The following is a 27,720-nucleotide window of genomic DNA, read 5'->3' on the forward strand; positions in this document are numbered from 1 at the left end:
TCCATTTAGAGTGGCCAGTTAACCCAACGTGCAAGTTTTTAGGATGCGGGAGGAAAAGCAGGAGTATTGGGGTCCAAAACCAATGGAGTCCTAGCTTTTGCCAGAATTCAAATCCATGCCCCTTCAAATTCCAGTGCAGGTCACTGACTGTAGGAGGTATTCACATTTTTCCCGTTGTGCCAGGGCTCCTGAGCAAATTGTATTTTGGCTTCCCAAGTTGATTTAGGGATTCAGCAAACAGATGAAAGAATGGGAAAAACAGCAACTGGCATATAATCCATCCATCCATTATTTAACCCGCTATATCCTAAAACAGGGTCACGGAGGTCTGCTGAAGCCAATCCCAGCCAGCACAGGGTGCAAGGCAGGAACAAATCCTGGGCAGGGCGCCAGCCCAACACAGCTGGCATATAATGACTGAACAATTGTATGATCCTGATTCTCAGAGTCAGTGAACATCCTTCAGAAATAAAGTTAAGTGCCTTTGAACATATTCATTTTATATAGTGCCCCTTACAGTGGGTATATGAGTACTTCAGAATATATCGACACCAAGTCCTGTCATGGACAGTAACCTATTGTGACGACCCACCGCATAAGACACACAGGAGCCGCTTTCCTGTGGAAGTCTTCCAAATGCCGAATGACCTTTTATTTGGTACTCCGCGATACAAATGGTGCCCTACCATCACCCATTGTCTGGGTTACGGGACACCTCCAGAATAATAAAAACATGTCGCCTTCATCCTGTCTGCCTTTTGTCTGCTCTTTTACAATTCACTCACCCCTCATCCTGATGCGGTCTTCCTCCAGTCCAGTCACACACTAACTACACTGTTAATTATTCCTGACCCCTGTCACTCATCTCTCATTTTATGGATGGGGTTCGGGGGTGCCTCGAGTTCTCACAAACTGCTTTCCCTCCAAGACTCCACCCCAGCCCTGCTTCCGCTCCCCACAGCCCCATGAAGTAGCTGGACACGTCACAATATTAAAGGCTCAGTGTCCCTAAATTCTATAAATCCTCCTTCGTGTTTATGAATACCAGACTATGGAATCCTGAGGTTTTTTTTACTATGGCCCCTGCAGTAATAAAGTCATAAGAATTCATTCTATAAAGAAGACGAACACCCCAATGAGCTTCAACTTCCGAGTCCGTCATGCGTGGCACCAAACTGCCGAGTAAATGAAGAGCCGCTGCCTTCACTGCCCATTTACAATGCGCTCACTCGTTAACTGGCAGATGAGCCGGCCGCGCGCATCTGTACGAGCGCCGTTAAACGGCAGACTAAGTCGTGCGAGGGCAGGGACGGTCAAAGCATTAAGGGTTTCCACACAATAAAGAAAGTTAGAAATCAAATGGATATGCTAATAGACTGTGCCAGTTCTGAGTATGAGAGGATTTGATTTTTTTTTCTTTTCTTTGTAAGGTAAGTGCAGAGATCTGGGCTTTATAGCAGAAAGAAGCATTTCAGTCAATTGAATTCCAAGATGTTCAGAAACGCATTTCGGCTCAACCATAAAAAAGTCACTTGTCACCCAAATAACGGAAATCTCTTGTGCTGTACAGACGTGAATGATGATGCTGACAAATTTCAATGATTATGCGTTTCATTCAAATTGGGCATATTTTACAGCACAGCAATGCGTAATGATAGCTCTCGATATTGCATCTTTAACGATGAAGTGCGCTAATTACCGTCACACGCTGCCAGATTTGCTTTAATATGATTAATGCTAAATATTCAAAGTGATTGAAATACAAAGGTCCCCATGCATGTCTGCGTGAACGGTGGCTAGCATCCTGGGCTGGAATTTCGTGAAGTGCGCCCCTCGGTGTCCAATGAGTTTAATTAACGGAGAAGCGCGGAGCGCGTCCCGCGAGAGTGATGTAAACGGGCTTGCAGTCCAGCCAGAGGTGGCCTTAGGGGTGCGCGGGGCCTAGAGCTGACCAACCCCACGCGGGGCCGGTTACGTCAAACGCTCTTACCGGAATGAGTGGACTGTATAAACTTGCGCGCGAATTTAATAAAAATAATGTTAAAATACACCGGATTTTTTCATTACAATATTCAGCTAAATTTTTGCAAGAAAACACGCTCACTTAATCAAAATATAACAATATAATCTATTTAAAAAAGTGCATTATGACAAATATCACGACAGTGCGAAATGCGATGCGGTGTCATGCGGAAATTAGCCGGGCCTCTTCTAGAAAAGTATTCAAATTGCAAGTGTACTCCGAGTCTCGATTTGCAGGATGTCATAGTCATAACTCACGTTGAGATCATGTCAGCTGGTTATCATCAGCGATACACGTTTTTGTACATTAATATTCAGACATGTTTATAGCCTATACAAATAATATGCGAGTTTCAGTGTTTCGACTGTAAGTGTGAAATTAACGAAGAAGTATCGTCATGAAATCTCTTACCGGTTTCCAGGTTCAGAGACGAAAATCCACGTTTCTTGCCTTCCGAATGGAAAAGTCGTTGATGACATCTTCGTAGTCTAATCTGGATCGCAGTGTCTTTTTATAAAGATAGGATCGCCAGACCGCAAAGCCTGTCGTGAGACGTGGCTGATCTATACTGGAGAATATAACTTGACAAATCCGCTCGGACGGGACACGCAGACCTTAAAAGCAGGTCCTCCTTAGGCGCAGGGCCTGGGGCGGTCGCCCCACTTGCCACCCCCAAACGCTGCTCTTGTCACCAGCTCTGGTTCTTTTGTGAGGGGTCTACCACAGCCTGCAATGCCTACTGTATGACACAGGGCGGGTGAAGCCCACACCATCAGTCACAAAATGCCCTTTGTGTCAGATAACCCTGCCGCAACCCTAATCTTAACCAGAGTGTAACGGGCCCTAATGTTAATTATGGTCTAATGCGATGGGTGTTTCGTGATGTAGGGGCATCACATGACTGACCTCACAGGTACTACGGTCTGCAGTTACACTCTGTTTTCTTTCTTCTTCATCATCTTCCTCTCCTTTTGGCTGCTCCCGTTAGGGGTTGCCACAGCGGAACATCTTCTTCCATATCTTTCTTTCCTCTCCGTCTCGTTCTGTCACACCCATCACCTGCATGTCCTCTCTCAACACATCCATAAACCTTCTCTTAGGCCTTCCTCTTCTCCTCTTCCCTGGCAGCTCTATCCCTAACATCCTTTTCTCAATATACTCAGCATCTCTCCTCTGCACATGTCCAAACCAACACAATCTCACCTCTCTGACTTTGTCTCCCAACCATCCCACCTGAGCTGACCCTCTAATGTCCTCATTTCTAATCCTGTCCATGCTCTCGGTATCTGCCAAAGATGTTCATGTTAAATGGTGTATTGTGATGGGCAAGTGCCTTGTCTGGGGTTGATGCCAGTCCTGCTCCTGATGATGCTGCAGTGGTCTCTGTCACCGAGACCCTTAACTAGATAATCAGGTTAGAAAATGGATGGATAACAAGGCGGATATTGCTTTAATTTTGCAGATCCTGGAAAAAAAAATAATGAATGGTCGTAGTTTTAATTTCTTTCTGGAACCTTCATATGGATGGGACTTTTAGGAACCAAACATTGTACCCCTATGGCATCGCTCTACACTCTTAAAAATAACGGTTCTGCAATGGCATTTTACAGGGTTGTGCAGATCTTTATAGAGCCATCGCTTGACAAAGAGCCATTTCAATCTGGGTAGGGTGCTTGGTATATGAAGATAGTTCTTTGTACTGTACTTTGAAAAGGTTCTTAACGTGTATAAAACAGAAAAACATTTTAATGCATAGCGGGTGTCACACACGTGCATATGGGAGGCAGATAAAGGGCTTGAATGAGAGTAATTCTGAGCCAGACGACTCTTTTTCTCGCTTTTCACAGGAAATTTTGCCTGGCCCTGATGACGTCAATTCCCATTCCAACCCTTTTCTTCTGGGATCCTGGGATCCTACCGACTACACTACTGTCTCAAAATCGACAAAGAGCCATAGCAAGGTTTGGAGCAGCCACCCATACATTTCCTGGCTGCAAAATTGAATAACTTGATATACTGAAGTGTCCAAATCAGAGTCCTGAACAGAACTGAGGGTATAGAGTTAAGGTGGCAGCTTTTAAAGGCCAGTATAGGAAGTGACATCAGAGGGACCGGAACCGGAAGGGTCTTCATCCATAGGTTCAGGCCCGGAAGTGACGTCAAAGGGGTCAGAACTAGAACTGACATCATCAGGGCCAGGCAAAATTTCCCGTGAACGGTCTGCAGAAAAGTGAGAAAAAGAGTCCGTTCACTCTACCACATCCCGGTCTAGCTCAGAATTACTCTCACTCAAACCCTTTAGCTACATCTCATGCACACGTGTGTGACACGGGCTACATAGTAGGTGTGAACTTGAACCCAGGCAGACAGACATCCCAAATCCCCAGTGCCTCTTGCACCGATTTCCCCAAGTCCAGGCCTTACAATGCCTCTCTCTTCCTTCAGGCCTTACAATGCCTCTCTCTCTCTTCTGGCCGCCTCCAGTCCTCCCGCTAGCTCCGTCCTCTTCCACCCGACTTCCGCTCTAGATTGAAGGGAGGCGGCCCCTTATATACTGCTCCCGGATAAGCACCAGGTGTTTCCGGCATTCCCTCCTTGGCCACGCCCCAGCGTGGCGGAAGTGCCGGCTGTCCTCCCGGCAGCTCTCCGGGTGCCACAATAAGTCTTCCCCCCAGCACTTCCTGGTGTGGCGTAAGTGCTGGGCTCCAGGGCGCCGCCTGGCGGTGGCCACGGGCCCCTACAGGGTTGGGCTTCCAAGCCCTCTACCCGTGGCCCCCAATACAACCAGGGCGATTGCCCCCTTGCGGTCTGGAGGAGGCACAAGCCCTCCTCTGGTCTTCCTGGGCGTCCCGGCCGGGCTCCATCCACACAGGATAAACCGGCATTGGGGCGCCGCCTGGCGGTGACCTCGGGTCCCTACAGGGTTGGGCTTCTAAGCCCTGTACCCGAGGCCCCCAACATAACCAGGACGGATGCCCCCTCGCGGTCTGGAGGAGGCACAAGCCCTCCTCTCGTCCTCCTGGGCGTCGCCGGGGACCACACAGGATACTAACGTAGATCAAGAAAACCTTAGCTTGTGTTATTACTCCTTTAAAATTAGAAACCCAACACAATTTAATAAATCTGTCACCATCTATTCTTGGTAACTTATGGAATCTGTTATGGAGCTCAATAAATAAAGAAATCTTGACATGGATGGTTCTTTTGGAAACCACCAATGGTGCGCCTGTGACATCGCCCTGCAGAACCACTTTGGCACCTCTCATTTTAAGGGTAGATCAGGGGTGGGCAACGTTGGTCCTGGAGGGCCGCAGTAGCTGCAGGTTTTTGTTCCAACTCAACTGCTTAATTAGAAACCAATCCTCGCTAATCTCAGACCTTATTTAATCCTATGCCTTTGTAGTTTGAAATGTTAGGGTTCTTATATCGTAGATTTCTTCTTGTCCAAGGATGTCATCCAAATGATTTGAAGCCTAAAATGGATAGTTGCAAGTCTGTCACATATTAAACTAAATCGTGCACAATGAATCCCCACAGGTGTAAATGGAAACAAGTCGGATGGAGAACTGCTGGCTCCTTTGTCATTTGTATCTTATTGTTAAAAAGGAGCCATTAAAAACGGTGAATGCAGCTTTTTAAGACTAAATAAGCAATTAAGGGTTGGGAACCTTAACAAGTGGGACCACTAAAATGAAGCATTAAAATGTCACTTGAGCAACACAACAACAACATTTACTTATATAGCACCTGTTCATACAAACAATGTAGTTCAAAGTGCTTTACAAAATGAAATAAAGGGAAGTTAATCCATCCATCCATCCATTATCCAACCCTTTATATCCTAACTGCAGGGTCACGGGGGTCTGCTGGAGCCAGTCCTAGCCAACACAGGGTACAAGGCAGGAAACAAACCCTGGGCAGGGTGCCAACCCACCACAATGGGAAGTTAATATCAAACATAAACAAACAAGATTTGGCAATAATATTATACAATATGTAATAAAGAAAAAGGTAAGGTGGAATGGCCAGGAGGAGGAGGTTGGGAGCATGCACTGATTACAACGCATTGACATACCCGCCACACGATAAACCATCCAGATTGGCATCCATGTGCAGCCGGGCATGGGTCAGGAGGACAGAAAAAAGCAAACAACAACAAAGACCTCCAGTTAGGTTGGAGAGAAAATACCCAAAAATGTGAGGCCAAAAGACCACCCGGCCCCACTGGGCATTCCACCAAACACAGATATTCAAAATCAGTCCTCATGTTTTTTAGGCTTCGCATGGAAGAATTTGATGATGGTGGTCATGTGGACATCTGGGACACCCGTCATTCCTTCCATAAACGCAGCACGGTACTCTGATCAGGTGGTGGTGGTGGTGCAGATTGCCACCACAAGAGTACCAGAAAAGACAGCAGAGAATACCAGAGACTAGCAGGGAACTACAGAACCCAGAGGAAGACGATAATTCAATGCCCATATAGCTTTCAGGGATACACTAAAATGGAGCTACAAAAAAGCCAATTTAAAATAAACGGCTTTAGCAGTTCTGTAAATTGCTCTGCACTATTAGCCTGTTGAATTTCTATTGGTAAAGCATAACAGCTTCTTTTAAGCCTGACTCTTGGAATTATAAGTAGCCCGTTATTTGAAGATCTGAGGTTACAATTTGGAGTGTAAGGTGACAGACATTCCAAATATAGGATGGGCAGTGTCAGGGATGCCAGGGGCGACGACCCGGCCGGGACACCTTGGAGGACCGGAAGAGGGCATGCGCCCACCTCGGACCACGTGGGGGCCGCCACCTTGGTTGCTTTGGGGGCCACCGGTAGAGGGCTTAGAAGCCCAACCCTGTAGGGGCCCGTGGTCACCACCAGGGGGCGCCCCGATGCCTTGGGAACCCTGGGCCTCAGCACTTCCGCCACACCAGGAAGTGCTGGGGGGAAGAGGAGCAGGGACACCCGGAGTGCTTCCGGGGATACAGCTGGCACTTCCGCCATACGGGGGTGTGTCGGTGGGAGATTGCCGGGAAGCACCTGGAGCACATCCGGGTACGGGTAAAAGGGGCTGCCTCCCTTCATTCGGGGCTAGAGTCGGGTGGAAGTAGGACGAAGCAGGAGAAGCGAGAGTGGAGGCGGCCCGAAGACAGGCAACGTGTGTGAGAGGCCTGGACTTGTGGGGACTTGTGGGGTTGTGTGTGCACTTGAACTTTGTATATATTGTAAATAAACGTCTTGTGGTGGAATTACAACATGTCTGCCTGTCTGTGCCCGGGTCCCATTCACAGCAGATTATGTAAGGCTTTGTAAACCATGAGCAGGATTTTAAAGTCAATTCTAAATGGCACTGGTAACCAATGCAATGATGCTAAAACTGGTGAAATGTGCTCAGATGATCTTTATAAGTGCTTCATCAGAAAAAAAAAAAAATGGACTTCTTATTTAGACATTGGGTTGGAACAAAATCCTGCCTGCCAGGACCAACATTACCTACCACTGGTGCAGATGATGGGAGGAGGCACTTCCCAGCAGAGATGCCAGTTCATAATGTTGGTGAAAAAACCAAACAGACATGGAGAGGACATGCAGTACTCCACACAGAAAAGGTCAGTCCTGGGAAATGAACGCAGACCCCTGGAGTTGTGTACCCCGGGTTTAATCCACACCTTGAAAATTTTTCTTTCCTTTTTTTTTTGTATCTCTTTATTGAGTTAATGAGACACTGCTCAATTATCCCTTTTCTTTTAACCGATAGTACGAGGGTGTTGTACCGTGTTAGCCATCACGAATGTAGTGAGAAGTCAAACAAAATGACTAACTAAAAAGTTTACAACATGCAAGCTTTCGAGGCAACTCAGGCCCCTTCTTCAGTTAGCCAATAAAAGGTGTCATTTTGCTTGACTTCTCGCTAATTTTAACCAATCATAACCTTATTAAATACACTTAATATAAATCAGGGTCACAGCAGGCAGCCCTGGGTGCAAGACAGGAACCAACTCTGGATGGGGCGCCGCCACACAACCAATTTAAGTTGCCAACCAGTGTCGTATAAAATACCCCACTGTCATACTTCAGTAGAAGTAGGGATGTCTGTCTGAGGTGTGTTCACACGTTACATGAAAAGCAATCACTGTGATAGTCATGTCTGCCTGTCTGCATGAAACAACTTGGCCCCCTGTGGATTGATTTTGTTGAAACTTAGCGTGCTTATTCTTAAAAGAATACTGTACACATTTGCCCTTCAACAATGTTCTTGATTTATAAGTTGGCACAAGACCGCAACACCCTGGCAGATAGCACTCCAATAAGAGGTTACGTGATCTATAGATATTTACAGTGACACGTGTAATTTATTCAGGCCACATCTCCCTCAGGCTTACACTTCGGCCAAAGCCTTCATTAATTATAAACTTAATTACGTTATAATTTGAAGTATTAAAAAAAAAGGTTCTCTGGGGTCAGTATGTGGGTACAGAGCTGGGATGAGAATACATAGCAAATCAAACTGGCATCTTCACGTCTAATCTCGTTATTAGGCACCTCAAAACATTCACACCCGCTGTTGGTGGAGCAGGCAGTGGACTCGCTCCATGCAGAAACTCCTGGTCAGATACTCCTTTTAGCCAGTTTTCAATATTTAGTCTTTGATTTGCCATCTTTCTTTCTTACAACGTGACAATGCTGTTTACTGTATATTCACTACTGCTTTCTTCGGGTCACCACTGTAAGCTTGTGTTCAAAGGGTGAGAGGTGAGGCACAGTTGGACCAGTAAATCTAACCTACTGTCACTCCCACTTGACTAACCATCCAGTACAGTATAACACTTGTAGGAATGCTGGCATTACCCTGATCCACAAGTCAATCACAAAAGTAACCTGGGTCCATGAGTCCCATGCCAGTCTGCCAGGGCAAAGTGCACATGGAAAGCATGAACTATGTGGCTGCCACACAAAGCTGGAAGAGATTTATGTTAATCTAATTGAAAAGTTATTATAGTGAATAACAATTTCTTTCTTTCTTTCTTTTTTTCTTTCTTTCTTTCTTTCTTTCTTTCTTTCTTTCTTTCTTTCTTTCTTATTACATACATGAAATATCTTGTATCACACATACTGCCTGGGGGCACAGTGGTTAGCTCTGCAACTTCACAGCTTGAGCATCCGAATCCCAGTTAGGTTATTTTCTATCTGCATTTTGCGTGTTCACCCTATGTCTTTTTTTTTTCTTTTCTAGTTTTCCTAACTAGACATTTCTTAAGACATTCCGGTTGGGTTAATCATTAGAAACACGTTGTTACTGTACTTTAGAACATAAGAAACACCTAACGTCCTAACATTCTAATGTTACTGTGCTGACCAGTTACATCAGCCTGGGGATGACATCACGATGAGTTACCAATCGTGTGAGCTGGAAGTCCTTCATGCAAATGAGCTGCTTCGAAGCCAGCTGCAGGGAAGCCTTTAAAAATGTAAAGCCTGACTAAGTCATGCAGAATTCCATCTAGTGCAAAAGAAAAAAGTGAGCGGTCCTTCTACCATTCATACTGTATATATATATTGGTATATACAGAGCTTTGAGCTGTGTTGTTTAATCTACCCACTTCAGTGTATTCACATGGGTTTCGGGTTGGACTATTAGGAAAAATACGAGATCGCTATTGAGTTGATAATTGGTCTTCCAAAGAAAAGGCACTTAAAGATAAAGTACATGTTTTGTGGAAATGAAGAGCAATGTAAACATATTGAACATGTATCACTTCACTCTGAATGCATTTTGACCAAAAAATGGGATTTCAGTCTGTCCAAGTTTTTAAACAATTGACTAAGGTGGTCCGTGTTAAGTCACAACAAAGACAATTCAGCCTTTGTTTTGTCCACATTGTCCAAGTTCACCGAGGGTTTACATGGTATTTCCAGCTCAACAACTCAGATTTATCATCTGTTTGAATGCAGCAGAAGGTTTCCTCCTTTCTGTCTTCCATTCTTGTTGTTAATATTCCTTTCCTGCCTCGTCATTTTCCTCCCTGTCACTTTGACTTCTCTAATGGAGGTTCTACTCCCTTGGCTGTCTTGCTGCTAAATCTGTTTTATTAACTTGCTGGAAATCCACAGACTCGCTCAAATTATCAGCCTGAAAATCCTGTTTTCTTAATTTCACCCTATTGGAAGTCTCAGCAGTAAGGACTAATGCGGCATACCCTGTAAGTGGCAGCACTGGGCGAAAACCTTTCTGAACTGGGCTTGGAGTGGTCAGCATTGCTGATGAAGAAAGGATCTTTAGAACTCTGAGGACCAGTCGGATTTTGATGGAGTCTTTCACTTGTCTTCTTTAACTTTATTAACAGATTAGTTTAAATGTCTGGAGAATGAAGGGTGAATGCCAAGGAAGAGCAGTTATTTTCATTATGGAATTTATTTGTGTCTGAATGTGGTTGTTTTACCCATTTAATAAATAACTGATACATATCTATGTTATGGCCAAAACCCGAAATCAGCCAAAGTGGGAAGTGTCTGGCCAAATTGGGAAATGGCCAATGTTGCTGTAAATTGACCAGCCATTGTCCGATCTTTTCCTCGATTTCGGGATTTGGTTGGCTAGTTTGCGAAATAGCATGGGGCGATCGGCTAAAGTCGGAAGAAAAAAGGCATAAGCAGCAATTTGTTGTGCACTTAGTAATGCAATTACATCAAGTGTAGCCTTGGCCACTGGTCGGTGATTGGGAAGATGCGACTGTTCGTAGTGATTTTCCTTCTGTGTCTACGGATTCCAGCGTGAGCAGTTTCTTGTGCAGAATGGAAAACTCACTTCTGAATCTGCATCTGAATTTATAAGCATCTTTCCACCTTGAGCAGACAGTCTTACATTAGCAGATTGAATTTTGACCAGGGAGTTCTCGCCACTTTGCGAAATGGCCGGCCAAAGTAGCATATACACTGGTCATTTCTAGTAATTCAAACTCTGGCCACATCTCGCGGCCAAAATGCGAAATGGCCGGCCAATTCGGGAACTGACAGAACTTGTACATATGATACTTAAGTTCATATCATGTCAGTCAGTCATTTTCTAACCTGCTTAGTCCTGAACAGCTGATCTACTGGAGCCTATCCCAGCTAGCATAGGGAGCAAGGCAGGAGCAAATCCTGGAGAGGCTGCCAGTCCATTGCAGGTCAAACAAACAAGGGATTGGCACTTCACCAAACCTGCACATCTTTGGAAGGAAACTGGAGCTTGCATGGCGCAGACATGGGGAGAACATGCAAGCACAACACAGGATTAACCCAGGAAGCAAACCCTGGGCTCTTTACTGTGAGGCAGCCACTCTACCGCTGTGCCACCGTACTGCCCTAATTTCATATCAGATACTTTAAGTCTTCTACTTGAGTGACATTTTCAGGGGCAACCTTTACTTTTAGTTGAGTTATTTTCTAAACAGGAATCTCTACTTTTATCCAGGTATGGCTGTTGGGTACTTTATGCACCACTGCCAGAGAGACTGTGTACCAGGACTGTGCCATGTTGGCCTGGTTACCCCGTCTAGGGCCTCATCATACCATGAGCTTGATGCTACTTTGGACAGGCCCCAGTACCCACAGCCAGTTAGTGGAATGTTCAGAATAGTAGGATATAGGGAAGCTTATTTTCATCCAGATAGATAATGTTTTTAGTGAAAAATTCAAGCTTTGCCCTCCATTGCTAAGGTGTTTCACTTGCACGTTGTTGAGCCGCGCTGATTGGTTCCTTTCGACGTTGTGTCTCTTCATCTGTGTCATTAGCACAACATTGTTGATGCGCAGCGAGCGGTGTTCATGGCACATAGGATAATGAGAAGCGAGGTGCAGGCAAGGGCAGAAAAAATGTAAAAGTGTATACATGTGCCATCTAGTGGCTGGTGTTGAGCGTGAGCAGAGCGGACTGCTCCATATACACACACACACACAGGTCTTTCATTTAAATATATCTAATAACGCAATACTTCTGCAAAATAATCCAATTATTATTGCAAAATGATGCAATATGAAATAACACTACATTATTACAAAATAGTACAATTCTTTTGCAAAAACAATGCAATACTTTTGTGAAATAATGCAGTTTGTTTTTAGTGAGTGGCAGGAATAATCTGCCATATATGGATGTTATATGTGTATGTTTCTTTTTTTTTCTTTTTATATATACATTTTGTTTTTGATTAGGGTATGTAATCATGGTTGTTAGCACTGTGCCACATGTGTCCCATGTCCTGTGTTCAAATCATTGTCTGCATGGAGTAAAAGTGTTCTCCTAGTGTCCACATAGTGTTACTGCAGTTATCCTCTCCCATCACCAAAGACATGCAGCCTCATGCTGTCAGGATAGGCTCCACACCAACCTGACATGGACAGTGCGGATTTCCAAAGGCCAGGAGCAGCATTTAATGTACGGAGTTGTATTCATTGACAGTGGTTCATACAACATGCCAGAAAGTGGGTGGTCAGTTGGCCGAGCTCTCCAGGACTCTGACTGTCTTGGACTTTCCCTCTCTAACATTTGACCATAGATCCCAAACCCCAGAGGTTTATTTTCTGCAGCTTTTTGTTTTCTTCTCCGTTGTTAACTGGTTCAGTGTTGAACAGTTTATTAATCGACATATATTGCTAGTGTCTTGCAGTATGGAGACCTGTGTGGAGTTCCCAAATGTCTGTGTGGGTTTTTTCCAGGTGGTCCATTTTCCTCCCCCTGCCTAAAGACGTGCAGGTTAGGTGAATAGGTGATGCTAAATTAGGCCGAGTGCGTGTTTGGAGTTTTGTTCACCCCATGATGGCCTGGCACCTCATCCAGGGTTTGTTCCTGCCTTGTGCCCTTTTCTAGATAGGACAGGCTTCAAACCCCCCAAACCAAGAGACCCTGGTCTGGATAAAGCAGGTTAGAAGATGACAAGACATATTGTTAGTTGCCATGTATGTTAATCAGTTTCTGCTTTGCTTTCTGTGTCTTTTAACAAATCTCTCTCTAAATGCACACTAATTCTGTATTCAGTAATCTGTAAAATTTATTCTTGCCATTATATTTTGTATTTTAACTTGCAAACCTGTCACAGAGTTCTGTGCTTCCTCTCAGTGAGGAGCATCATACAAAAATACACTGAATTGAACTGAACGGTTTGCACAATGCTTGGACACACACTTTAGTGCAGGTCATGTCCCACCACAAAAGACAATTGTGCAGTGTCACTGGGAGCCCCTCACGATCCTGTAATTGATAAAGGAGCTTCACAAGATGGATAGATGGCCTTCCATTTGTGACCTTGTGCTGCTGTGAGCCACGTTCGGGGCGGCCTTGACCAGCACTTTGTGATGCTGCGCTCCGTGAAACATCCATTCATCCGTTCAGAGGGAAAAACATTTTATTGTATAAGGCTGACTAGCTGAAGTGTGGGTTTGCTGCCCTGGGAAGAAAGTCGTTTGCTGACAAATTATCACTTGATTTTTGGACAACCAGGCCTTCAAGGAAATCAAGATCCAGTCATGAGAGTTTCAATTTGTCGGTTGTTTTTAAAAATGTGCTAATTTTTCCATTTGACACCACACTCTTTTCGTATTCTCTGTGTAATTGACTGCATATGAAAAGGATGAATGCTCAATGGAGGGGCAATGCTGCTGCCTCACTGAGTTCTGTTACCTGTGTGCGTTTTTTCCCAAATGTCTTAGTGGGCTTTCCTCCCACATTCCCCAAAATGTGTAAGTTTGAGTGAGCTGGCCAATCCAAATTGGTCTATTGTGGGGTGTGCGCATGACTGGGCCCCGAGATGGATGTTGCCTTGCAGTCGATGCTGTTGGGGTAACGCTGCAGCACCCACAGGTTTAAGAATCTTATGATTGATTGATCCGTCACCTTAAGCCCCAAACTCCGCCCCTGCATTTTCCACACAAGTCCAGCAGAACCCCCACATATTGACTGTCACCCCCTTGCCAGCTGCCAAATCATTAGCCACAGTGGTGGTGGTGGTGCCACACCAGGTCCAGCAAGGTCCCAGGATCCAGTAAAAATTCTAGGGACCTATTAAAGGACCTGGTAAAAAATTTGGTGACAAAGTGAAAAATTTGCTGAAATTTCCTGTTACTGCTCAAAAAATAGAACAAAAAAAACTTGAGATGAGACTATTGCCAAGAAATTATTTCAAGTCCCGCCCTCCTTTCAACCATTTCAGGTTAACGGCCCACGTCCCTCGTTTGTGTGAATGCTTTTGTCAGACACAGTTCCTGCACTCTCAGCTCTTATACATTTTCACGTTCCTCACTTTAAGTTCCCTGTAAAACAAGACATATTATGTCCAAATCTTAGTGAAGAATTTCATCCCGAATGGTTATCGACAGAAGAAATGAGTACATGGGCAATCCTAGCACCGAGAAACGATGAAGTCAAACAAATTTACGCAAAAATTGTCGATCGGTTACACGGCAAATCGGTTAAATGCGTATCAATAGACTATGCTGAAACAGTTGGTGGTGATCGTACAGAAGATGAAAACATCAGCTTACAATATCCTGAAGAATATCTACATCCGTTAACACTGTCCGGTCTTCCAAATGCTAAATTACTGTTGAAAGAAGGATGTATCGTAATGTGATTGCGTAATTTATGTCTGAATGGTGGGCTAAGCAACAGGACAAGATTAGTTGTATTGAAAATTGGTCGAACAATTCTGACATGTAAAGTTTTAACGGGCAACAAGAATGGTAATGAAGTACATCTGTCGCAGATAACATTAGACACCAAAGTAGATCGTGATATGCCATTCGTATTAAAATGTTTCCAGTTTCCCGTTAGAATAGCTTTTGCAAAGACAATTAACAAATCACAGGGACAAACGTTCAAAAAATTCGGGTTATTTATTAGAGAGAAAGAAATGATATTCACTCACGAGCAGTTATACGTTGCGTTGTCATAATGTAAATCCAAACATGGAATCAAAATTCATTGTGATATTGACGAAAAGTTAATTCCATATTGTTTTTATTGTACTGTATTGTTTCACAAGTTTAAAAAGTATTTACGTGTTAATTTCAAAGCCAAACAGAATGAAAACGTATAATGCAACTAATACCTGTAAAGCAACATGAAACATGATTTTCTTTCAATTTATTACGTTTTGCTATTTTTTACTATGGTTAATTACTCGCTGTAATGCAAAACAGTTAAGTCTATTATACATATGTAACAATTCCCATGAAAATAACAATCTGTTTAAATTGTGCATCCACTTCCACATACGTGAGCAGCAGAGCCGCGAAGTGGCTAGCGTGTAGCGCCCGCACGGGGGTTGGCGAATGAAGCGAGCAGGGGGCACAGCCCCCTAGTTTACAACAAAGAAAAGGTAAACAATATATATACTGCATATATGTATCAACTACTATGAGCTGCAGCTCCTTGCTCGATCACTGATGTGCCCCAAAAAAATTGTCGTCAGCGGAAAGACAGAGAAAAGTGCAAAGGGTATTGCTGAATCAGTTGTTATTGAACCGATTGGTGTTGATGACGGCCGATGTGACGGTGAAGAAACTTTAAATAGTGTGTACGTATGTATGACCCAATTCGTGAGAAAACCTTTATGTGAATCAGAGCGTCACTTTTCATCTAGCAATGCTCGCGTGATCTCAGCAATAGATTCCTTCGTACCTAGCAGTGAAACGTTCCTAGAGAATGTAACTCCTCTGGCAGAGCAATACAAGAAAAAACACCGATTTAGACATTGAAATAAAGCAAAAACAGCGTTTAGTAGCGCGAAAGTTGTGAATATGTAGCCACTTCTTTGCTGGACATGTTGCAATTCGTTGAAACATATGAAGACGCTTTCTACGAAACAGAACGACTACTGCAAATCGTGTGTACAACACCAGGGACATCTTCTGAGGCCGAGAGAGCATTCAGCAAACTTACATCTGCGATCAACAATGACAGACGTGCGCTTGTCAAATATTGCAGTAATTTCCATGCATGCTGAGAGGGCCAAGAAATTTGATTTGGATCGTGTGATTGACAAATTCATTCAGATATTTCCTAATTGTCGCATTATGCTAAAATGAACATACACTTGCAGACTACTGGACTAGTATGAAAAGGCAAGAATTTGTTGAATTTCTGAACTTGCTGTACTGGTCTGCTGAAATAGCAAACCATGCGCTATGCATACTGTTTCAGTTTTTGCATTTATTACTTTCTTCTATGTTAGCTTCAATGCTTAGGAACTGCCAAATTTTTTCAATAGAGTCCAGCTGCAGTCAGGACTTTCTCAGGCCCGTAAAATGAGGCTCCTGTCAGCTGCGTCTCTTTTGACTCCACCCACTTTCCACGCCCCCCACCTCCGTGTTTGCAGTACACTTTTGTGCTAAATGTACTATTATGGAAATGGTGACAAACTTAATGTGTGTGCAAAAAAACATTTATTATAAATAAAACAAAACTTCACCAGAATAAACTGTCGTGCTAATGTAATAAACGTCTCTTCGTACTTGATGTGAGATTGTGAGCCATCATCCCCAATGGGCACGTAAAGCTGCTCGGCTAATAGAGAAGATCTTAGCTGGGCGACTCAAACGACTACTTTATGCCTTTTTGTGAATCTGAGGGCGAGTGCATCATTCCTCTGGAGCGCGGGTGTCAAACTCCAGGCCTGGAGTGCCTCAGTGGCTACAGGTTTTCATTCTAACCCACTTCCTAATCAGTGACCAGTTTTCACTGCTAATTCACTTTTTTTCCCCTTCATTTTAATAGAAGGATTCAGTTCTCTGAATTGATTTGTTTCCTTATTAAATGGCAGCCAAACAGAAAAGGCACGAAATGAGCCAACAGATGACAAGCTAAACTGGGGCTTCAAACTCCAACCAGTTTCTTAATGAGAAGCCGATGCATTCTTGTTAATTAAATCCATTATTTAATTCCATGGCTTGTTGCTGCTCTCGTTCTGCCACAGCAGACATTTCCAAATCTGTTGATTTTCTGTTTTTCATAAAAACATTGTCAAAGTGTTTTGGTGAGTTGAGAGATCAGCCTTACTGAGACTTTCACCTTTCTTTATTTTCAGATACTGTGTGATGAGTACATTGAACTGGTCATGTAGCAGCTTGTTTTGTGTCTCATTATTGTTTGGCTGTTAATTAAGGTAAAAGAAATAACTAAGGGGACTGAGTCAAGTTAATTAAAAGAAGTAATTAGCAGCAAAACTGGGCACTAATTAAGAAGATGGTTAGAATGAAAACCTGCAGCCACTGAGGCACTGTAGGACTGGAGTTCGACACCCCTGCTCTGGAGCATAAACTCCACCACAATTAATGCAAAGTTAATATGAATATTCAAATTTTGTATACCAGTAATAATACAGTAGTAATGATATAACACAGAGAGGACCACAAAGACAGTACCCTAAAGAGCTCCTACACGTCCGGCGCATAGTAATGCATATTTTGACTATTTACACAAATTGTATGATTTATTCGATTCAGAGTCTATAAGAATATGTAGTGTTATTTGTAGCTGAGTGCAGCATATAATTTCTTCTTTTTCGTCATCTTCCTTAGCATTTCCCATTTTTCTATGGGGTCAACCTTCTGATTACAAGTGTAGATACTTAACCACAGCCACTAGTCCATTGAGTGCAGCATATAACTAACGTATTAAAAAGTGCAGCCTCATGAATGAGACATGGCAAACACAGATATAAAACGTATACTATAAAATACAACATGTTAAGATTTTTTGTTCAATTTGTTTCTAATACAGTATATGACATCAAAACAACTGTTTTGGATGCAGAATTAAAGTCCTCGATAGTTTAGAAGTTTAATAAATACTGAATAATGCTGAGTGCAGGAATTAAAGGGAACTGAAATTGTCATGAGGGGCGTATAGTAAAGGCATCAGTCCACCAACGAAACAAAGGAAGGTGGCGTCAATTTATGGACCTCATAGTGTCTGAAGTGCTCGGATTTGTCCGAGGCCTAAAACTGTCCTGACTGCAGCTGGACATTTCTCAGTTTTTTTGGGATCTGCCAAGGACCTGTTAGTTTGAAGTGACTGGCGCTGCCATCTTCCAACTACGGTGGTTCATCCATCCAATTCGGGTGAGCTTTGGTTGTCCCAAACTGCAGTTGTGCTGGCATTGAGATGAGGTGCCACTTGCATGAGGATTTTGTAGGGGCGTTCACTGTCCACGTCCATTAAACTTGTCTCTTTCTCTTTCTTGTAGCTCTTTTGAATGCAGAGGTGCCAACAGCAGTCTATGCAGACATGGCAGAGTGGGAGAGAGATGGCATCTGCTAACATGCCTCCGTAGTCCGTGGCTCACTTTGGAAGCCAGGTACTGACCAAAAATAAACGTTTGGTTTTTTTTGGGGTGGGGGGACTAAGCTGGGGGTCCGCCTATCAGATGTTTCAATAACTGAAAAACCTGGGCACAAATCCTAAAACGCCAAGCTTCAGGATATTTTGAGTATAGTGGAGAAGAACATTGTGTACATGATGCCTTGGATTCTTTTCATTAACAGTTAACCATTCATTCATTTCGGGACCCACAAAGGTGGGTGGATGCCCGTATTATCAGTTTTTGGTGAAAGGCAGGAAGCAGGCTGGAAGGGAGACCAGTCAGTCACACCCTATGCCAGCTTTAGAGCTGGCAAATAATTAAAGCTGCCAGTCTTTGAGAGAAGCCACACGGAGAGAGAAAATGTCACACAGATTTGAACCCACATCTCTGGAGTCGGGGGGCATCAGGGCTAACCACTGAGACAGTAGGCCCCGACTTGTCTACATGACATGTTGATGGTGTCATTGGCTCCAAGCCTTATAGGAAGTGCCCAGTATCCACAAAATGCTGTCAAAGTGCTGTCTATTGATTGGACAGAATCACCAGCTTAGAAAGCAACTCCTGAAAAAGGTTTGGACCACAATGATGGCCTAAGAAGATCTTAAAGGTCAAGAATAATTTCAAGTAAAATTATGAGTATCATAAGAGAGAGAGAGGGTGTAAACTCTGTGCCCGACTGGCATCCCATCCACGGTTGGTTCCTGCCTGAGGTCACCAAGGTTTGTTTATAAAATTTGCTTTTTTTATTGTTGGCACCAGTACTGATGTGGTCACTGGACTCGGCTAACTGCCCGTAGGGGGCATCCAATTCTATGATATTCGGCTCAGTAAGCTCTATTTCAATGCCTGGTGTTTAAGGGCTGGGCACACCGTTGTGAATGTTAGGTACTGGTGACAACATGCTGCTGTGGTCACTTGACTCAATTCTAAGACTTAGTAGATCAGAATGAGTGCCCACCCTGCGAGTTAAACATCAGCTTTTGAATGACTGTTTATTACTTGATTGACTTGTATTAAGGGTTTGGGCACTTTGGCATAAGTGCCAGGGATAAAATGTTGGTGTGGTCATTTGGGATACTTCTGACCTTTAATAAATCAGGCTGAGTGACATTAGTGGGTGTCAAATCCTGTGAACCTTAGGTTTGTATGCACTGTTATTATGCCTTTTGTGTTTAATGGCTTGTCACGTGGTTGCTAGTATTGGGCACAATATACTGGCATCAGGAACGACATGCTGGTGTTTTCACTGGAGATGCTTCTAAGCTTCAATAAATTAGACTGAGTGCCCACAGTGTAGATCAAATGCCATGGCCTTAGGATTTTCTAATTACACTGAGTAATTGCTGCTTAAGGGATGGCCACATTGGCATGGGTATTAAGGGCAGCAAGATGGTGCAGTGAATAAAAACATGGCAAAGTTCAATTTATCTGACCTTGGCTAAATGCAAACCATAAACTTCAGAACACCCGGCTCAGTTTGAGTGATTTAAAGGCTGGGCATACTGGCATGGGTGGCAGAGACAACATGCTGCTGTGGTCACAGAGGACATTCCAAAGCTTTAATAAGTCAGGCTGAGTGCCAACACCATGAACCAAACACTAGCCTTTGAACCATCAAGCATTATTTGAAAGACTTGTGTTAAGGAGACAGGCACTCTGGCATGGGGGGCAAGGGCAACATGTTGGTGTGGTCACTGGAAAGACTTTTCTAAGCAATAATAATTCAGGTTGAGTGCCCTAAGTGGGTGTCAAATCTCGTGACACTCGGATCAGCAAGCACTTTTTTAATATCTGGAATTTATAGGACGGACTCACTGTGGCCAGTATTGGGCACCACACACTGGTACAAGGGACAACATGCTGATGTGGTCACTGGGGGCATTTCCAAGTTTCAATAAATTAGTCTGTGTGCCAACTGTATAAGTGAAATGTCACTGCCTTAGGATCTTCTAGTAATGTGAATAACTGTTGCTTAAGGGCTGAGTATGCTGGCATGGGTATGAAGGGCAGCAAGGTGGTGCGGTGACTAGAGACACCCTACATTTCAGTTTAATTCACCTCAGTAGGAGTCAAACTATAACCTTCAGATCATCAGGCTCTGTCTGAGTGATTTAAAGGCTGGGCACACTGGCATGGGTTTTAAGGGCCGCACGTTGGTATAGTGACTACATCACCCTAAACTTCAGTTTAATTGAACTCTGTAGGAATCAAACCCAAACCTACAGATTATCAGGCTTTGTCTGAATGACTTAAGGGCTGGGCACACTGGTATGAATATTAAAGGCAGCACACTGGCATAGTGACTAGATCACACTAAATTTCAGTTTAACTGATCTCTGTAGGAATTAAACCCTAACCTACAGACTATCAAACTATATTTGAATGACATAGAGTCTGGACACACTGGCATGGGTATTAATGGCAGCACATTGGTGTAGTATCCAGATCACCCTAAACTTCAGTTTAACTGAATTCTGCAGGAATCAAACCCAAACCTACAGATTATCAGACTCTGTTTGTATGACTTAAGGGCTGGGCACACTGGCATGGGTTTTAAGGGCAGCACATTGGCATAGTGACTAGATCACCCTAAACTTCAGTTTAACTGAAGTCTGCAGGAATCAAACCCAAAGCTACAGATTACAAGACTCTGTTTGAGTGTTTTAAAGGTTGGATACACTGGTATGGGTATTGGGAAAAATGTGCTGCTGTGGTCACAGGGGACTCTCATAAGCTCCAATAAATCAGGCCGTGTACCCACAGTATGAATCAAATGCCAGTCTTTAAATCATCAAGCATTATTTGAATGACTTGTGTTAAGGGAGAGGGCAGCAAGCAATGTTTCAATGCCTGTTGTTTAAGGGCTGGACAACATACTGGTGTGGTCACCGGGTACATTTCCAAGCTTGAATAAATTAGACTGTGTGCCTGCAGTTTTTAAGTAAAATGTCATAACCCATGGATTTTCAAGTGCTCTGAATAGTCTGTGTTTGAGTGCCGGGTACACTGGCATAGGTATTAAGGGCAGCGATCTGGTGTAGTAACTAGAGACACCCTAAATTTATATTTAACTGCCCTCAGTAGGAAATAAACCCTAACCTTCAGATCACCAGGCTTCGTCTAAGTGACTTAAGGGCTGAGCAGGCTGGCATGGATGTTGCTGTGGCCAAAGTGAACACTGCTTAGCTTTAATAGATTAGGCCGTGCGCCCACAGTCTGAATCAAAATCCATGAGCCTCAGGTTAGGCAATATTTAAAGGCTGGGCGCACTGGCATGGGTATTGGGGAAAATTTGCAGCTGTGATCACAGGGGACTCTCATAAGCTCCAATAAGTCAGGCTGTTTACCCACCATTTGCATCAAATGCCAGCCTTTAAATCATCAAGCATTATTTGAATGACTTGTGTTAAGGGAGAGGACAGCAAGCAATGTTTCAATGCCTGTTGTTTAAGGGCTGGGCACACTGTAGAAATTGGGATAACATACTGGTGTGGTCACCGGGTACATTTCCAAGCTTGAATAAATTAGACCATGTGCCTGCGGTTTAAGTCAAATGCCGTAACCCGTCGATCTGTGAATAGTCTGTGTTTGAGTGCTGGGCACACTGGCATATGTATTAAGGGCAGCAATCTGGTGTAGTAAATAGAGACACTCTAAATTTCAGTTTTATTGACCTTAGTTGGAATCAAACCCTAACCTTCATATTAACAGGCTTCGTCTGAGTGACTTAAGGGCTGGGCACGCTGGCATGGGTGTTGCTGTGGTCAAAGTGGACACTGCTTAGCTTTAATATATTAGGCCAAGCGCCCACAGTCTGAATCAAAATCTATGACCCTCGGGTTAGGCAATATTTAAAGACTGGGCACACTGGCATGGGTAACAAGGACAACATGCTGGTGTAGTCACTCGTGACACTATTTTTTTTTAAAGCTTTTAAGCAATGATGAGGACCAATAGTGAAATCCTGCACTCCGCCATTCACCATACATTGAATGAGTGTATGAACAGCAGCATGGCCCATGTACAAAGTAGGTACATCAGTCCAGCCTCCTTCAGACATATTGAATGGACGTCCACAGTGCCACAATTTAAATGTGCCTCGAAGGATCAGCGCTGAGGTGTCCTTCTGACGCGGCTTTCTCATTCTGCCAAGTGAATTTGAATGGCAGCGGCTTATAGAAGTGCTAATGCCCACTGGACCTCGTCTGCTCTGTGAAGACGTCCGTAATTGTTGCACAGATTAGACAGCCGGCGTTATGTCACCGGAGTGCAAATGCTTTACCGCTCCGAGAGGGCCGGCCGCCTCTCAGGTCATTGAGGAGGGAGGATCCCATTTATTGCAAGGAGACCCGGCCGATTGACGCTCATTTCACAGGTTTGGCAGAAAAGTGCAACTTAATTGAAATCCAAAGGAAAAAAAAAATTGAGTTTAGTAGTTTTGCTGGGAACAAACATATAAAATGGAATTTGTGCCCCCCCCCACTCCCTTTTCTAATGGAAATTGAATGAAATTGAATGAAAACACAACCGAGTGTTTGTATTGAACTGCAGGGTAGGAACAGATGGCAAATAGGAAAGTACAGAAGAAAGTCGTGTGGCGGGTAAACTGAGGCGACCCACGAGATCTGCTTGCAAACCCCTCGCTGCCAGCCTAAGTAAAATTCCCTGGAGTGCTTTGTTCTTGGCAACAAGCTCATCCGATTTCCAAAAAAAAAAATATATATCTTTGTGAGGTGTAATCGGCCAACCTCGTTTCTTAGCGAGTGACAATGACAAATAACTAAAAGAAATAACCGAAATGGACTTTAGCAGTCAAGCAGCTGGAGGTCTTGAATGGCTGTGGTGGGAGGAGGAGGAGGAAATGCACTGTGGTGTGACGAGAGAAAAAGAGAGCACACGCTAATGTTAGCCCAACCCAGATTTATGCCAAACATTTAACACTAGAAGCATATAAAGGAGGGATTATTATAGGGAGTTTACAAAGAAACAAAGGAAGACGCACAACAAAAACCTGGAACTAGGCCGAGAGTCGGGAGTATCAATAGTGGGCCATTTATGAATGAAAACCACAAAATGAAGGGGCGATTATAGAGAGAACACAAACAAGTAAGAAACAGACAAAGCAAATAGCGTTAGCTTTCAACAGAGGCGTACAACAAGAAAGGGAAACAAACCAAACACACAGAAGAGCAGCAAGAGGCCGCACAGCAAAGATAATTCAGTTATCAATTAGCTTTCTATTCTGTGGCCTGTAGGAGACGCCTCAGAAGCCCAGATACAACTGCACTGACACAATTCACAGGTTCAAAACACTGCTTATTTAAATCGCAATACCTTAAAACAGGCTTCTTTTCCACAATCCAGTATTCTTTGACTCTTTCTTAATCTCATCCTCCTCTTCTGCTCCAGTTGAGCTCCATTCTTCTGCCCTCCCAACGTGGACTCACCTGGATGAAGAGAAGCAGCTCCTTTTCAACCTGGATCTACCCATACATCTCCTTGGGGATTAATAAAGTATCTACAGTATCTATCTATCTATCTATCTATCTATCTATCTATCTATCTATCTATCTATCTATCTATCTATCTATCTATCTATCTATCTATCTATCTATCTATTAAATAGTGCCAAAATAAACAGAGAATTGATTACCCTGTAATCTGTGGGTGGATCCCAATGCACTGTGCAATGTGCAATGATGGTGGTAGGCTCCTGTAAAAATGATGCTGCCCTTCAGATAAGGCATTAAAAATGAGGTCCTGACTTTCTATTGTGGTCCTAAAAGATTCCCTTTTGGAAACAGCAGGGTGTCCACATGTTCTAATTAAATTGCCCGCCCTGATCTTGTCCATTCTGGACCCCTAATCATTTCCTGTCCCTTACTGGCTAATAACCTCTGTCACTCTAATGTGTGGTGACTGTGCTGGTGCAAGAATGGCTGACATCGTCATTCATATTGATGGCTGAAGTGACTTCCATGTTTTCCATGTAAAGCGTGTCTAGAAAAACGCTTTATAGATGTAACCATCTCTCTAGCTAATAATGCAAACAAGAGTCCCAGACTAAAGCAAGGGCCTCTTTGTTATCAAGAAAAACAAACAGAGGGAAGGGTAATAGGGAGGACACACAAAGAAAACAAAACAAATTCCAGGAGTTTCTAACATCAGTGATCTGTTTATTATCTGGGAAACCAGAGAACCCTGGGTGTAGTTGTGTGCACTTTGGAGTGTGGCTATGTGCCTTGGGGTGTGGCTGTGTGTATGGAGTGGGTGTGGCTATGTGTATGTGTTGGGTGTGGCTATGTGTGTATATCAAGGAGTGGATGTGCAGAGAAGAAATAGATAATTATAGTGAGAGGACCAAGCAGCAGAATAAATGATAAGCCATGCAAGACTCTTGAATACTGGCAACAGTCCATTTGCTATCTAAAGTTGACAAGAGTGGAATGATTAAAGGTAGAACACAAAGTACAAAGGAGCAAAGCAGTGAAATGCCAAAAACTATGAGAAATATCAAAATCTTCTGTCTGCTTTCTAAAAACACACGCAAGGTAGGGCCAATTATAGGGGGGAGCACAATACAATAGTCAGAATAAAGAAAAGCAAAGAATAATGTAATAAAAGTTTGTCATCTAAAGTAAACAAGGATTAATGATTATAGGGGGATAATAGATAAAGAAATGTGCTTTCTTTCTTCTCCAGCAGCAGCATACTGATGATAAAAAAAAAACCAATATTAAATTAAAGAGTGTTAAAAATGCAGGTAAAACTGACAATAACTTTGTATAATGTTAACATTTACCCCTCCGGTGGAATTGAAGAGTCACATAGTGTGGGGGAGGAATGATCTCCTTAGTTTGTCAGTGGAGCAGGACGGTGACAGCAGTCTGTCGCTGAAGCTGCTCCTCCGTCTGGAGATGATCCTGTTCAGTGGATGCAGTGGATTCTCCATGATTGACAGGAGCCTGCTCAGCACCCGTCGCTCTGCCACAGATGTCAAACTGTCCAGCTCCGTGCCTACAATAGACCCTGCTTTCCTCACAAGTTTGTCCAGGCGTGAGGCATCACTCTTCTTTATGCTGCCTCCCAAGCACACCACCAGTAAAAGAGGGCACTCACCACAACCGTCTGATAGAACATCTGCAGCATCTTATTACAGATACTGAAGTACGCCAGCCTTCTAAGGAAGTATAGTCGGCTCTGTCCTCTCTTGCACAGAGCATCAGTATTGACAGTCCAGTCCAATTTATCATCCAGCTGCACTCCCAGGTATTTATAGGTCTGCACCCTCTGCACAGTCGCCTCTGATGATCACGGGGTCCATGAGGGGCCTGGGTCTCCTAGAATCCACCACCAGCTCCTTGGTTTTGCTGGTGTTCAGGTGTAAATGGTTTGAGTCGCACCAAGGGACAAATAAACCTATCAAACTACTTGGCTTCTACACTCTCAGAAATCGATGGATGGATTTTTTTAAAACCTATCATACAGCACCTTTCATATTTATGTGTTTATTTCTTATTTTTGACACCACTCAGCACATATTTTTGCTGTGTTGCTGTGTATTATGCTGGGTGTGGCTATGTGTATAGTTGGGTGTGGCAGTGTGCACCGTGTGGGTGTGGCTACGTGGATATTGGTATGTGGCTGTGTGCAAGGTGTGGGTGTGGCTTTGTGCATTTTGGGGTGTGACTATGTGTATGGGGGTGTGGCTGTACATTTTGGGGGTGTGAACTATGTGTTGTAGATGTGGCTATGTGCACGTGACATCACTGTGTCTATCATTATCAGGCCAAGCCACATGCACTTAAGTGCCTGAACAGCATTTTGTTTAGCTTGGACAATCCAATTGTTCTGCTTGGTGTTTTTTTTTTCATGTTCTTTTCCAGACTAGCCTTCTCCCAGTTTGCAAGCTGTTTTTGCCTGGTGTTTGTCATTATGTCAATGGCCCCTGCTTGTCCAGACTCTTCTTTTTCTTAATCCTTTTTATCTTTCTCTGCCTCTTTACTATGGCCCTTCAAATTTATGAGAAGATTCCACACAATCTTAGCTTGCTTGAAGGCCGGCGTTCCCTTCACAATACAGCACCTTCCCTGTCTAATGCCCCCCATGTTTGTTCTCTGCTGCTCCCTGCCAGTAATTCTTTGCCCAAGCAACCCCCATACTTCTGTTAAAGAACTGGTTCAAGGGTTATTAATGGTCTATCTGCAGTACTTCAGGGATTAAGGACGCCTAATGCTTGTGCTGCCCTCCAGAGACCTCTTAAGTAACAGCAGCCCTTAACACCTGACTTTGAGGTTAAAAAGCAAGTGGCATTTTCTGCTGTCATCTACTGAACATGGCTGCCTTCTTGTTAGACCTTTCTTACATTTGTTGCCCTCCAGGTGTATATATAATGACAAAACTGGCACCTACCTGTCTACACTGGCATGGCCTCAGAGTGGCCGTGATGTGAGTCACCACTTTAAATTCTGAGGTCATAGCTCTCGTCTGGCAAAGAGTCGACTGCTCACTGCTTCCCCTAGTGGCAGGGATGAGTCTCAGATTTTACCAGCAAATTGGGACAATGCCTGCAGAGCTGCGAACCAGACGGTGACACTGGGGCAAGAGTTACTGAGAATAAACTCTCCTACATTCTGCAGTATGCTGGCATTCTTAGTAAAACATTGTTTCTGGTGAGGAAAACGGACTGTGAACGATGTGGAATGAGCCTTCTGCCATTCCTGGGGAGGAATCTGCATAATGCGACTTTGTGTATCGGGATAAAAATGTTTCAGGTAAGATGTGTGCTGTTTATCATTCTACCTCAGTAATGACCTTCCAAGTGGACTGCCAATACGACCTCCTAATAAAATTAATTGCAGATGCAACAGGTTAACAGGGTGATTAAGGCATGCTTTGATACTGCCAATAGGCAATTACGAATAAAGAATGGCCCACGCTTTGTGCCAGAACTCTAAGCATTCCAACAGCAGAGTGTTCACTTATGAAAGGCACAGCCATGTTTCATTCCATGGGCTTGCAGAATCCATTTCAATCGTATTTTGAATGTCCTCAAATTTATTCATTCAGGCAATTGCCTGAACTGACTGACTGAGGCAAAAAAAAAAAACGAACAGTTCCATTTTGTTCCACAGAAGTGTCTCTGCTTTGCTTTGTCACCATCAATGAGCTCAGACTTCGTCACTCTTGGGCTCCCCCTACTGGGAAATGGGTGCGATTGTAACATCAAAATAAACCCACATTTACCCTCTCTCTGCCTAAGGCCAGTCACCTTCAAAATAAGCAGTTGGAAAGGAGGATGAGGGACCACCAGCTCAGAGAGGAGGCAGGAAGGGAAAGAGTTCAGTGGTAGAAATAAG

The 27,720-nt window shown here is 43.7% G+C and overlaps 1 protein-coding gene across 1 annotated transcript in view; it reads left to right on the forward strand.

The window, feature by feature from the left end:
• The window catches only part of b3galt1b (UDP-Gal:betaGlcNAc beta 1,3-galactosyltransferase, polypeptide 1b), a 963,041-nt gene that overhangs the window by 210,880 nt on the left and 724,441 nt on the right, over positions 1 to 27,720 (forward strand). Inside the window, exon 2 of the mRNA XM_039757538.1 lies at positions 18,245 to 18,355. The gene's annotated coding sequence lies outside the window, so the exon portion shown is untranslated. The remainder of the gene's footprint in view (positions 1 to 18,244; positions 18,356 to 27,720) is intronic.

This window comes from Polypterus senegalus, chromosome 6 (assembly GCF_016835505.1).
Source record: "Polypterus senegalus isolate Bchr_013 chromosome 6, ASM1683550v1, whole genome shotgun sequence".
In the NCBI taxonomy this organism is placed as follows: domain Eukaryota; kingdom Metazoa; phylum Chordata; class Cladistia; order Polypteriformes; family Polypteridae; genus Polypterus; species Polypterus senegalus.